This window comes from Saccoglossus kowalevskii, chromosome 19 (genome assembly GCF_978046115.1).
Source record: "Saccoglossus kowalevskii chromosome 19, keSacKowa6.1, whole genome shotgun sequence".
Classification (NCBI taxonomy): Eukaryota; Metazoa; Hemichordata; class Enteropneusta; family Harrimaniidae; genus Saccoglossus; species Saccoglossus kowalevskii.
The window spans coordinates 31,093,739-31,106,548 of NC_140659.1; the positions used below are offsets into that span (position 1 = coordinate 31,093,739).

The following is a 12,810-nucleotide window of genomic DNA, read 5'->3' on the forward strand; positions in this document are numbered from 1 at the left end:
GCTATAATACACCGTAATTAGAAAGATAATTATGTGTTGTTATATTGTATTTTACAGAAGATAAAAAGCAACAACATTCGCAACCACTGCCAATGCCACCACCAATCGATCATGAATATCCTGGCGATGATTCTGAAAGAGATGAATCTCCATCACCCTCATCCAATCTGCCTTTAGTAAACCATTTATCATGTAGTACATCAACACGCATTCCACTATTCAAACGTGGGGTAGACAGAGTATCATGTTCTGAATGTGGCGAACGTATGTTGAAAAAAAATCTTAAACGCCACGAAGAAAACATACATGGCAATAGTTTTAAGTCTTTGCCAGTTCTTAAATCATATTCTGTGAATCGAGAAAACTCTTTATTTGCAGTGGAAGCTGGTCCGAGAAATGCCTTACCAATTCATGCTGAGAAAGAACTTCTTTGTACAAATCCAAAAGTATTTTGCGAGAGTAGCACATGTATACAAGCTGCAACAATTGCAACACGTAGCAGACTTCCAAGTTTCGAATGTCAACATTTATTATCAGTTAACAGAGCAATTCGATTCATAGAACAACCATTCCTTCTCCCCGTGAAACTTGATGAATTATGTAATACGTATCATCCATTTTCTGATAGCAGTAGAGATGCAGCTCTAACATTGAACAGTCGAAGCATAGCCAATGGGTCAGTGCCTGTGTATCCATTATTTGAATCGGCTAGTACAGATCGGCAATTGCGTTTTTCCATTCATACAGGCGAGACTCACTATTACAGTATACTTGGGCGAGTTATTGTTTCATATGATACTGATAAAAACACATGGCATTGTCGATGCTGCAAGAAGAGGGGTTGCGGTCACAAAGCTCTTGCTCGTTGGTATTGCTACCAAGTATTCCCGGGTAAAATACACCACGGCGCCTCAGAAGACCAATATGAAACTGATGACATTGATGATGGCAACACGCTGATTATTCCTGGCGCTATAAAACAATTACATTCATATCCACCGGTTATTGACATTTCGGAGAGAATGGTTGAATACTGGTTGAGGCATAAAAAAATTCCACCTGATATTTCTTTGTCTATGTCAGAGAATTTTAACCATACTCGTCTCATGCCTGTGGAAAAGAGGTGCAAAGTATGTAAATCGCAACCGCTTTTGGATTCACCCTTGCTTATATCATCGAATGCAAATATAGTTGCAATGAATGGACTAATAAAAGGTATGTAACTGTTTCCTCTATTATTTATATTGTCATATAAAAACTATATATATTCACATACTTTTCAATCCTATGAAATTATGCAAAATACGTAATGACTAATATTGTTGTGTTATTTTTTAATTGTTTGCACATTTTTTGGCCAACGGCAACCATTACCCCAATAAGACGATCGTTATACAACTATTACATTTTGTATTTTTTAGGCGTGGAAACTTATTGTCGAAAGTGCAGTCTTTGTGACCTGGTGTACAGATATCAGGAACATTGTGATCAATTACACAATTATGATGACAAATGGATATTTTCCGTGCGATTATTAGTTTTTCTAAGAAAATCTCTCGCAGTAAGTTTTGCTAAATCATTTTCTGTGTGTAAAAATGATAACGTATGCTGAGAACGTGTTTGAGAAAATAAGTCAATATAATTATGATTAATACGAATACCTCTGGCCCATCTGTATAACATGAACACATATATTCATACACAGAATCATACTGCTATTGGTAGTGTGATGTCAGCTTGGGAAGACACAAACAATATACGGATACCCCATAATGTTGTCATCAAAGCGTATGAACATTTTGAGGCCTTGACGGACCATGATTATACTTTCAATTGTGTAATTTGTGGCAGTAACCCGCCCGTCATCATTACTGATTTGCAAAGAAAGGCATGCTTCAGGATGGATGGTAAGCATGTAGTGTAGTGAATATATTTAAAATATGCAACGTTAAGTTAATTGCTAATATGAGGTCTAAACATATGTTTAGTTAGAGATGAAATACTGCAATGTTGAGTTTTCATTCAAATGATTTTAATAAACAATAAACCCTACATTATTTTTTTCTAAGTGTCTAGTCTCAAATTACCGGATGTTTGTGAAGATTCTGATAAAGTTGATGTTGAAACATTCTGGAAAAAGATCGAAATGGAGAAGTTAGTGAAACCGCTCATTAGATGTAAGATACATATTTTATTATAATATAATTACCCAAATGATTGTTTGTATTTTTAATGTTGTAATGTGACATTGTTTTGTATACTAATTAATGTGTCTTTTTGTTTTCCCACTGTTTTGCTGGCAGTTCTTATGATATATTTATTTTGGTTCGTTCCTAGCACAAACATAAAGATTATGTAAATGTATATTATGGTTATATTGTTACAGATGGCGAAAAAAATCCATTCCAAATGACACCATCCTATTCAGCATGGGCACCATACATTGGACGAGCTACCCGTGGGGAAACAGTATGGAATACAGAGCACAGAAAAGTGATAAGAGAAACTGAAAGACTTGAAACAGACTGTCGTGATATGTCCGAGGAGCGTTTAATAGAACTCCTGAATTCTTCAAGCATCACGGTAAATGATGTTTACTATTATTTAGCCACAAAGTAGAGAAAGTAGACCAGATTAATTCCAATTCATATTTGTTATTATTTTGTATGTACGGTGTGTAAACTAATGATATTTGATTTGTACTGATAGACCTGAACTGACATTTAATATACTAGTATATGAATTGAAACATATGCTAAGCTTTCATATTAATATTTGTTTCGAAAGGTTGCAAAGGTGAAAGAAATATGTTCAACTTGCAATATTGCAGCAACCGGATCAAAATATGATATGGTATTGCGTATTCGACAGGCACTGATTAAAAATGATAATATAATGAACAAAGTATTCCAAAAGATATGGGGTGCTTCTGGTACGTACACTTTGAAATCTATGCACAATTTACTAAATATACTATCGAGCAATACTCAAATTTAAATATAGACCCACGAAAACAAAATTAGGGAATAATAGAATGCATAATGTAACTATTGTTAATGGAAAATTTATCATTGACCAAATTGTGTGCGGAAAAATATTCATATATGTTTGTATTTATTAAGGTGGATGGCTTTCAGCAAGCTGCCCTCATCGTATCGTATATGCAGTTAAGTTTCTTATTCGGGCTGAGAGTCCACGAGATCACGTTGACCTTATTAGATCTTTTAAGGTTCAACCATCTGTTGTTATCGTTGATATGCCACATATGGTAGCAAGACATGGAAATATTAGATATCCGCAGATGTTTCATCCCTATGACGGCAGAGTTGCAGAAAGCACATCAGAAAATATTATGCTAGCAACAGAAGGAAAATTGGAGGTACACTTACCTTGGCTATATGGTCGGCAGCAGTCCAGTCAAGGAAATCATGTACTAGGAGATGATGTTCATCTGTGTTTATATGATGTATTTCACCAGCAAAATACATCCAAGGAAGAGGAAGTATTGCGACGTATTTCAAATATTCCGGAGTTGCACGGCATTGTAAATAGTCAGGTAGCAGAACAAATACACAACTCAAGAAAGAGGGTCATTCATTTCCTAAATACTATGGGAGCTACAACACATATATTTATATTAATGAATGTTATTCACTCACATAACATGAAAGTGAACGCCGATACCATGGCCAAAATGACAGACGTATTCAAGGCCCAAGTAACCTTCGATAGCTTGGGACGTGCAGTTATCAGTAAGTTTATTGTTTCAATACAAATGTGTTTACTCATGTATCTATAGTGATTATTTATGTTTCACATGTTAATGAAAGTATGTATTACATACTCGTGTTTTCTTTCCCACACAGGTCATTCGACTTCAAACCATTCCGCTATTGACCACATTTCCAATGTTACCGAACACGTAGACAGTTTATCGGAGCAAGGCGATGTCACAGGTATGATAATTGCATATCTGATTTGGGTTATATTTGATTTTTTTAACTGTAATTGTTAGTTCAGTACATAAATTTCATACTTTTCACTTAAATCATTTCATGTACATGTTACATTTTTATGTTTTCTTTTATAACTGACTTCATCTACATGTTTGAATTATATGTTTGTTTGTTTATCACATGTTCCTCATAATTTGTATTTCAATCATCCAATACAGATAATATACCAGAGCATTCAGTTATAGACCTTGAAGTTGCAAAGGAGATACTTGGTTCTATAGCAATGGACCAAACACAAGGTAATTGACCATGATATGGAAATACGGAATGTATTCTTGAGATACATCGTTGATATAAAACATATTGGTGTTCACCGACTCGAGAGCCCATTATATTAATAAGTATTAATCTCATTATTTAGGTTACAATAATCAAGTGATTGATATTATGAGGGTTCTGCGTGAGTCACGTGAAACTGCTGAGAAAGAGACAGAGAATATCACTCGTCTGAGGGATGCCCTACTCAGAGAAGGGCTGGAAGAATGCCTACCGCCAACACCAATGGATGGGAATTGCTTATTCCACGCACTGTGTGAACATATTTGTAGAGTTAAGGACATCCCACGGACAGAACTATCTCACTACGAGTTACGCGAACTCATTTTAAACTTCATGTCGGAATCAAAAACTGAGCTTCAGGTAAGAAATAGCATATATCATTTTTGTTCAGTTACATTCTCATAGATTTCTGTGAGACGAGTCACAAACATGTATTAACATTACGGCAAATAGTAGTTTCTTCATGCTCAATATTTGAATGACAATATAGTTATTAATATCCAAAAACAATGCAGTTAGTATTATTGAGAGTATATTGAGAGTTTTTATCCTTAAATTTTAATAATTAACATAAGTCATTCCCGATTAAAAAATAATATGATAAATGCAGTTTAGTATCATGTTGTACCGTGGGATTTGTTTGTGTCTTTTTTATTATTATTTGTTATTCCATGTGTCGTTCAACTATGTAAATTATACATAATATGTAACATAATATTTAGGGTTTTGACAGAATCAGAAAATTGTATAAATACAAATAAAGACAGTCATTGCGCATTATTAATACTAAACAATTATTGCATAATTTATTTTTCTCTGATTTTCTAAAGGGCTTACTATGTGTTGAACTACGTAATATGAAAACAACTTTTGAGAATTACATCGACTACATGAAAGGACCGAGCGTTTGGGGTGACCAGATTATACTTGTTGTTGCTTCAATTATGTTACAATCGGAAATTAAGCTTGTAACCCCAACGTATACCAGGATCATAAGTCCGCCAGATGACGTACCACTTAACGAGATGATATACCTAGGGTATCTGCCAAACCTTCATTACATGGCGGTTAAACCTTTACAAGGTCAGTGTGTACAATAATCATTCATTTTTAAACTTTCTTTAAAATTCCTGTTCTTTGTAAATTAACAAGACTTCATGCTGTATTGTATTATGCAGAAATTAACAAGGATACAATGAAATACAATCTACGAGTTAATCCATCAAAGGTAATATACGCAGTGAATGCTGTAAAAAATGTGTAAATCAATCTGAATTACGAATATGAGCTTCATATTTATCGTTGTTATGGTTGAATGTAGAAATATTTTACACTGTACTAGTATACATCGACGTATTGTTTTATTACAGAAACGCTTTTCTGATAAATGGATAACAGAGACTGTAAAGAAGAAAAAAACTGCGGAATGGTACGAAGCTCTAAAATAACAATAAAATACGAGATAACTGTTCTGTAATTTTTCAACACAGCGTGCCAAGGATATTTTAGATATGGTATATACGTTAGTTAATCTCATCTATGTTTGAAATTCTATATTATTTCAGTGACATTGCTATTATTATCGGGGACAGCGAACAGGATCATCAAAAACCAACATTAGGTAAGTAAGTACAAATCTAATGTGCCACCCAAGATAAATTGTGTTGTGCAATTTATTCAGTTTTTGAGCTTACCAAATAATGCAATAACGAATTGAAAGGCAATAAGAATGTATGGTATTTGGCCTCAAATTGGCGCCAGTACAGTCCCCATTGTTCCATTGGCGGCTCCTTTGTAAACTTTACCCCATGACCTCAACTTGACTTCGTGACCTTGATCAGGCCTCTGGGGCACCTTGGTTCTTTGAAACACATGCGAACACCAACACACATTTACATATTAGATTTTTTTTCCCAGAAACCTCAGGTCTGTCACAAATGCATAGGCGAAATGATGAAGTACGTATAGATTAATTAATTTCATGAAAATTAATTGCATTTATTGTTACATACTAGTATGTACAAATATACAACCTAAATATATGTACTACCGGGAATTATATGTTCAAGGCATGTCAATGTAATATGTATATGATTTGTAATCACAATAATTCGTTTATAAACTAATGAATAGAATCCTGATGATGTCAGTACATGTGTCGATGCCAATGATGTAACTGAGGATAATAGTAATGCCATAGAAAGTAGTGAACCAAAGTTTGTATTCCAGAAAACAGATATCATTAGAGAGGTAGGTTACACAAAACCTGCGAATTAGCTAACAGTCAATTCAATAAATTCAGTCATGCAATATCGGAATATTCAAACTTAGCGAGAGTGAATATCCCTGTCTTATAAATGTTTTCTTGCATGTTATTTCTTGATAGTTACCTTCTTATCATTGGTATATGGAACATATAATAATGTCACATTGTGAACAGAAAAGGTAAATTATATTTTAATACTTTTATGTTAGCAGTTTTAAGTACACACACATTTTTCTTTCGCATACTTCAGAATAGTTTTTTTCTCAAATTTGACGGTCTTTCTTTGATGTTTTGACAGAGATTTGCCTGAGGCAAAAAGACATGTAGAATTTCTCGAAGGTGACAGAGAGAAAACCCGCCTGAAGTATTGCTTTGGACTCGATCTTTTCACCCTCGAGGTAAGCTGACTATAAGCTAATCAGTGTTGCTAACTTGAGTCTGTTTAATATAGAATAGAGACTTAACAAGACCTGGCTTTAATTTGTTACAGGCTGTGGATTCCCTTATTGAGTATTTAAATAATAAATGTGTAATAGTTAAAACCGGTCCCAGGTATGTTAACGAGTTATTTTGTCATGAGTTATTCTTTAATTTTTATACTCACTTTTGTAAATTTGTTTGAAAATTTGTATTTTTCGTTCTCATCCAATAATTTCACAACTCTTATGTTTCCTCTATACAATAGAACCTGCGATTAGGTTTACTTCTCGTGGGCGTGCAATCAAATTTTCCAAAATCTCGAAGCAATTTAACTTTGAAACACTCCCACTAACAGAAGAGTTGGGACAATTTGTACTTTAGTGGTTTCATACGAAATATAGCTTTTGTTGTTTAATTTCGAAATATTGACAACATGAACGCCAATACCATGTCAACATAAATGAAGAACGAACATTATCCAAGTGTCCACGAACTTTAAGATATACCTCAAAACTTCTATTTCAAACGATAGTCAATAGAGGACACCTGTTAAAAAATAGGCAATACTTTCACAGTACAACTTCAGCATTAAGCATGGACAAGTTATTGAATGCCAATTATTGAATTATACAGATTGTACGACAGATTCTCTACGATAAGAACACCCTCTGGCAAGAGTGATGATATACTAACAGAAACTTTCAGAAATGGGTCAGTATGTTAACATATTTATATATTGAGTTTCATTATCATTTAAGTAAGATTGGTTAGTAATTGTGATTGTTTTTTACAGCCCACCATCGATGGTAACCGCATATATGTTTCAAGTATTATCAAAAGAAATAATGATTAAACTTGCAATGGAAAAACATGGATTTACATACACTGAGGCCGACCAACATTGCTCATCGACAGAAATCAGTAACAGTATGTACGATTAGAATCTAAGTTGCAATCAATTTAGTATTTCTGTACTAATATTTCGACTATTTCATATAATTTTATAGAATAATAAGGTTGATACAGAGTTATGTTTTAATATGCCAGATACATTGTTATAATTTATGTTACCCTTATGTTCTTTATACGTGTTTTAACTGTAATCATTTATCTGCATAATATTAAATAAATTCCAGTTAAAATTGTTAATAGAGTGTTGTATCTACCAGGTACATGCATATAACTTAACTGCACATTTTGCATTGTTGCATATAATAAATGTATAAACTAAATGTCGTTTTGACTATTTATTTGATACAGAATTTTTAATATAATGTCACATTCAAATAGTTACTACTTTATGTGACCTAATACACATCATGTAATTCCATACTCATTCAGAGCACGGTAGTTATAAGTATTTATCAACCAATATCAATCCTTAACGTGTCCATGCAATACCATAACTATCTGATTTTTGTTTAGGTAAACAGTCTCGTCGTATGAGATCAGGAATCAAACATATGAGTAAGTATTTTACATGACCGCATTTAGATAATAAAAACTTAGAGTTAAGATTTGGGAATATTGCGTTTACTTTTTTATTGTGTAGCCTATGAATACGAGGGAAAATCGACGATTAACATTGTTTACATAAGTATCGATGAGGTGGTGGATTGACGAACATCTTGCCGACTGAGGGCAGTGTTACATTAGCTAACTAAGTTATATTCCGTGTTAATTATTTCAGGTGTAATCAGGACAGAAGTATCCACGGAAGCAATATACGAATCTGAGTTCGAGAAAGCAAAAGTTGACACAGCATAACATTGTATCAGTCTCATTATTCTACAACAGAAATCACTATCTGTGTAATTTCTTTCACGCATTTTTTCAATAAATAGATCACGTTTCTGTAACAAATCGTTTAGATTATTACATGTTCGAGCATACCGAATGGTTTCACCTTTGATAAATTCATTTGAATACTGATGTGGGATGACAAAAATTACGTTTATTGAAATATTGAAACGTTTCCGTTGTCTTGCGTTAGGGAATATTCAAATGTGAGCCGGTATTTGTTATGAAGCATGTTGGCTTCCTTAACAAATGTGTTTAATTCTAGTACTAACATGAAGATGTCATTTCGAAAGCGGTACAAAGTTTTGATATTTTGAGCACTGAGTAGTAAAATTCGATTTTCCAGTGGGTGGAATGTTATTATGTAAACAATCTCAGGCGAAGCTGGTGATCCCATGCTAATTCCGCATGTTGGGTTAGGTATAGAATAGGTTAGAATAACGTGCCATAGTTTGAAATTTATGAAAATAATGGTTTCAAATACTCAATCCATATTATCACGGCGCACCTTTAAACTCGTACAGGACAGGACCGACACAGACAATACTCTAACTCATGTATAGAAATTAGATCACTGTGTGTCCTTTTCGAGACACAATATATACAGATTTTCACTCAACGTGAATCACTATGATGCACGTTGTTGTTCGTAAATCAGAAGAAAATCAGTTCAGAAAATAAGTGTTGACACCGTTATTGAAATGTACAAAATGTTATCTATACAGATATGTTGAATAAATTGAAATACACTATTAATAGTAAAAATGCATTGCTCATTTTAAAAAGTTAAAGGCGCATGTTAATTACGTATATTTCCATAACTATATATATTTCCATAATCTGTGTACAGAAAACTTACTTTCTGACCTCAGAATGTAGCATATTTGTATCGGGTCTGTGGTTACGCTCACTTGTGAACAGTTTTCCGTAACGAATACGACGACCAACACTCGTTTGTCGAAATAGGGTGGTCCTATGACATTGGTGCTAAAATGTTTTTTGTTTTTTCTGGCCCTGAAATCACCACCGTAGGGTATTTGTGTCGGATAATAATTATATATTTCGCATGGTTCATTCATTTATTCACATTTTTCTGCAAAAATTATCGAAAACGAACAATTTAGGCCCAAATTTATACTGTGATAAATTATTATATTGTTTTCAATGTTTATTGTGCTAAGGAACATTTTACTACAAACATTTTCAAAATTGTCTGTAATTGTGTCGATTTTAAAATAGCGTTCGCTAGCTTCACCCTAGTTGCTCTACTATTGAGGTCGGTATGTTAGGGCATTGAAACAATACTAAAATGAAGCCCTTAAAAGTTTCCCAATTTAAAGTGCTAATCAGCACCGGCTTGAGATCATTCATATAGAAGTAAACCGGACCATACCGTACCGAGCGTCAAAATCCCGGCGAGCGTCGGTTGAGTAAGTCGCTCGGGGTTAAATCGAAGTCACAGTAGAGGGCGCATCGCTCTGTAATAGAACGCGCTGTAGTGGAACAGCGCGTTCTAATAGAATGGCCGGAGCCAACTCTATTTGCGGGAGACAGGTGGATACATACAATACACAGCTTTCCACAGGAGACAGGTGGATACATACAATACACAGCTTTCCACGGGAGACAGGTGGATACATACAATACACAGCTTTCCACGGGAGACAGGTGGATACATACAATACACAGATTTCTACAGGAGACAGGTGGATACATATAATACACAGCTTTCTACGGGAAACAGGTGGATACATACAATACACAGCTTTCCACGGGAGACAGGTGGATACATACAATACACAGCTTTCCACGGGAAACAGGTGGATACATACAATACACAGATTTCCACGGGAGGCAGGTGGATACATATCATACACAGCTTTCCACGGGAGACAGGTGGATACATACAATACACAGCTTTCCACGGGAGACAGGTGGATACATACAATACACAGATTTCCACGGAAGACAGGTGGATACATACAATACACAGCTTTCCACGGGAGACAGGTGGATACATACAATACACAGATTTCCACGGAAGACAGGTGGATACATACAATACATGAATGTGCAGTCGAAGCAAAAATACAAGGTAAGGCAAAGTTAAAAAGAACAGTACTGTCATTGTTGGATGTAAGGGCTGCGTATACCCATTTTATTAAAAATGTAAAGAAGAAAATGAGTACTGAAAAACATATTTTAAGTGAAAATAATTTTATTCAGAAATGGGAGCCGGTACAGCACCATTTTGATTAATATTTTAAAAAGTTTCTTGTACATTATATATTATTTGTTCATTGTGTTGTGTACGGTGTATCTTGTGTTATTGTGACTTTTTAATATGATGTACCTTTCTCGTTGTTGTTGTAAAGAATATTTAAAAATTAAAAAAAAATTAAAAAAAAAGACAACGGACCCAAGTTTCCACTGCATTTATCATTTACCATCAGTAGGGTTACGAACAATGTTACTCGTGTTATTATAATACAATTACTAGTGTTTATAATATTTCAAAATGGCCACTTGAAAATATATCATTCAAATGAATGGTCAGAACAATGTTCACATCTAAAGCAGCTAGTGAAATTTTAACGGAGAAATCATGGCACAATTTCATAAAACAATACACATCAGAAGAAATGATAATATTAGGTTAACCCTGTATTTCCAACGAATAATGCATTACATACAAATATGATCACGTGTGGTATGATAGTTGTATATTTCATGACTGTGATATTAATGATGATATTGCCATTAAGGTTATTAGTACATGTCATGATTACGTCAACAAGCCATTACACTTTATTACTGACAAAAACACGTATCAATCTGTGACTATAGCATTTACTACATATGTCATTCAACCATGTGTGATTTATACAGGAACATATAAGAGAGTTTGTAAAAGATCATGCCTCACATGCCCAAATATAGGCACGATATGCCCAATACACTTGTAGTCACGATGTGCCCAAATATAGTCACGATGTGCCCAAATATAGTCACGATCATAAAAAATGCTTGTAAGTAATACAAAGCAAAGCAGTAAAGTAGTCATCTGTATGTATAGATATTATGTCAGTTACCAAGAAGCAACACGACTCTGCTTCTAATTGCAAGACCGACATACAAGATTTGCATGCTATGACGAGGTCTATGAACCCAATTTATTATTCAATACATAACTTGATTTCAGAAGAAGAAAAATATATTCAACTCGGAACAGTTACGGAACAGTTATTGCACTTATCTCCTGAACGCTTTGTGATAATAATTGACATCAATTCGTTTTCTCTGTGCAGCGGAACGTGTGTTTGACTTCAAAGGAATCTTGTTATGCTATAGTTTGAGTACTTGTTTGTTGTTCAATGTAGTAGTTATTCGCCTTTCACGCTTCACATATTAATATATCTCATGTATATCTCAAATTCCATTCCAAATAATTCTAAAATAAGATTCTAGCTTGTTTTTTTATTATATAATGTTTTTATATATTTATGTGTCATTATTTGTTGGTAGCTCTTTTAAACGTTTATTAACAATACCTTTAAAAAAGCAAATAAATAAATGTGTATGAAAATAAATTTAAAAAATAATACAAATATTACAAATGTACTCACTACATATAGAAAATAAAATAATCGTCCAGATATTATATAATGATGTACAGCTTTCCTAGCTAACATTTTTTTTTAATTTGGCGTTCATTGATAACAATTCTGATTCCTTTATTCACAAATAATGCGACTATTTGAAATGGTAACCAACGATCGACATGATAAAACAAATTAATTTAAACATACTGAAATTACTCAAAGTCTTCGAAACAACAACTAACCTAGGAATTACGTAATGCTAGAATTTCGCTCGGGTACAAAATTAGTTCCAAGCCAGATGCGGGTCTCAGACTAATTTTAGTGGGAATTGTTTCACATAAAATATTGATTTTGTAATTTAGTACACCAGCCATGTGTGCGATTCCGTGACTTCATGAAAGCATAAGGGAATGTGGGTGAATAGGAC

General features: G+C 34.0%; 1 long non-coding RNA gene across 1 annotated transcript; it reads left to right on the plus strand.

Annotated features, from left to right (window-relative positions):
- Nucleotides 1–7,869: 7,869 nt before the first annotated feature.
- On the plus strand, nt 7,870–8,844 carry LOC146731471 (uncharacterized). The gene is made up of 3 exons (XR_014927485.1): nt 7,870–7,908; nt 8,407–8,448; nt 8,672–8,844. It is a non-coding gene; the product is annotated as an uncharacterized LOC146731471 (long non-coding RNA).
- The last annotated feature ends 3,966 nt before the right edge of the window (nt 8,845–12,810 follow it).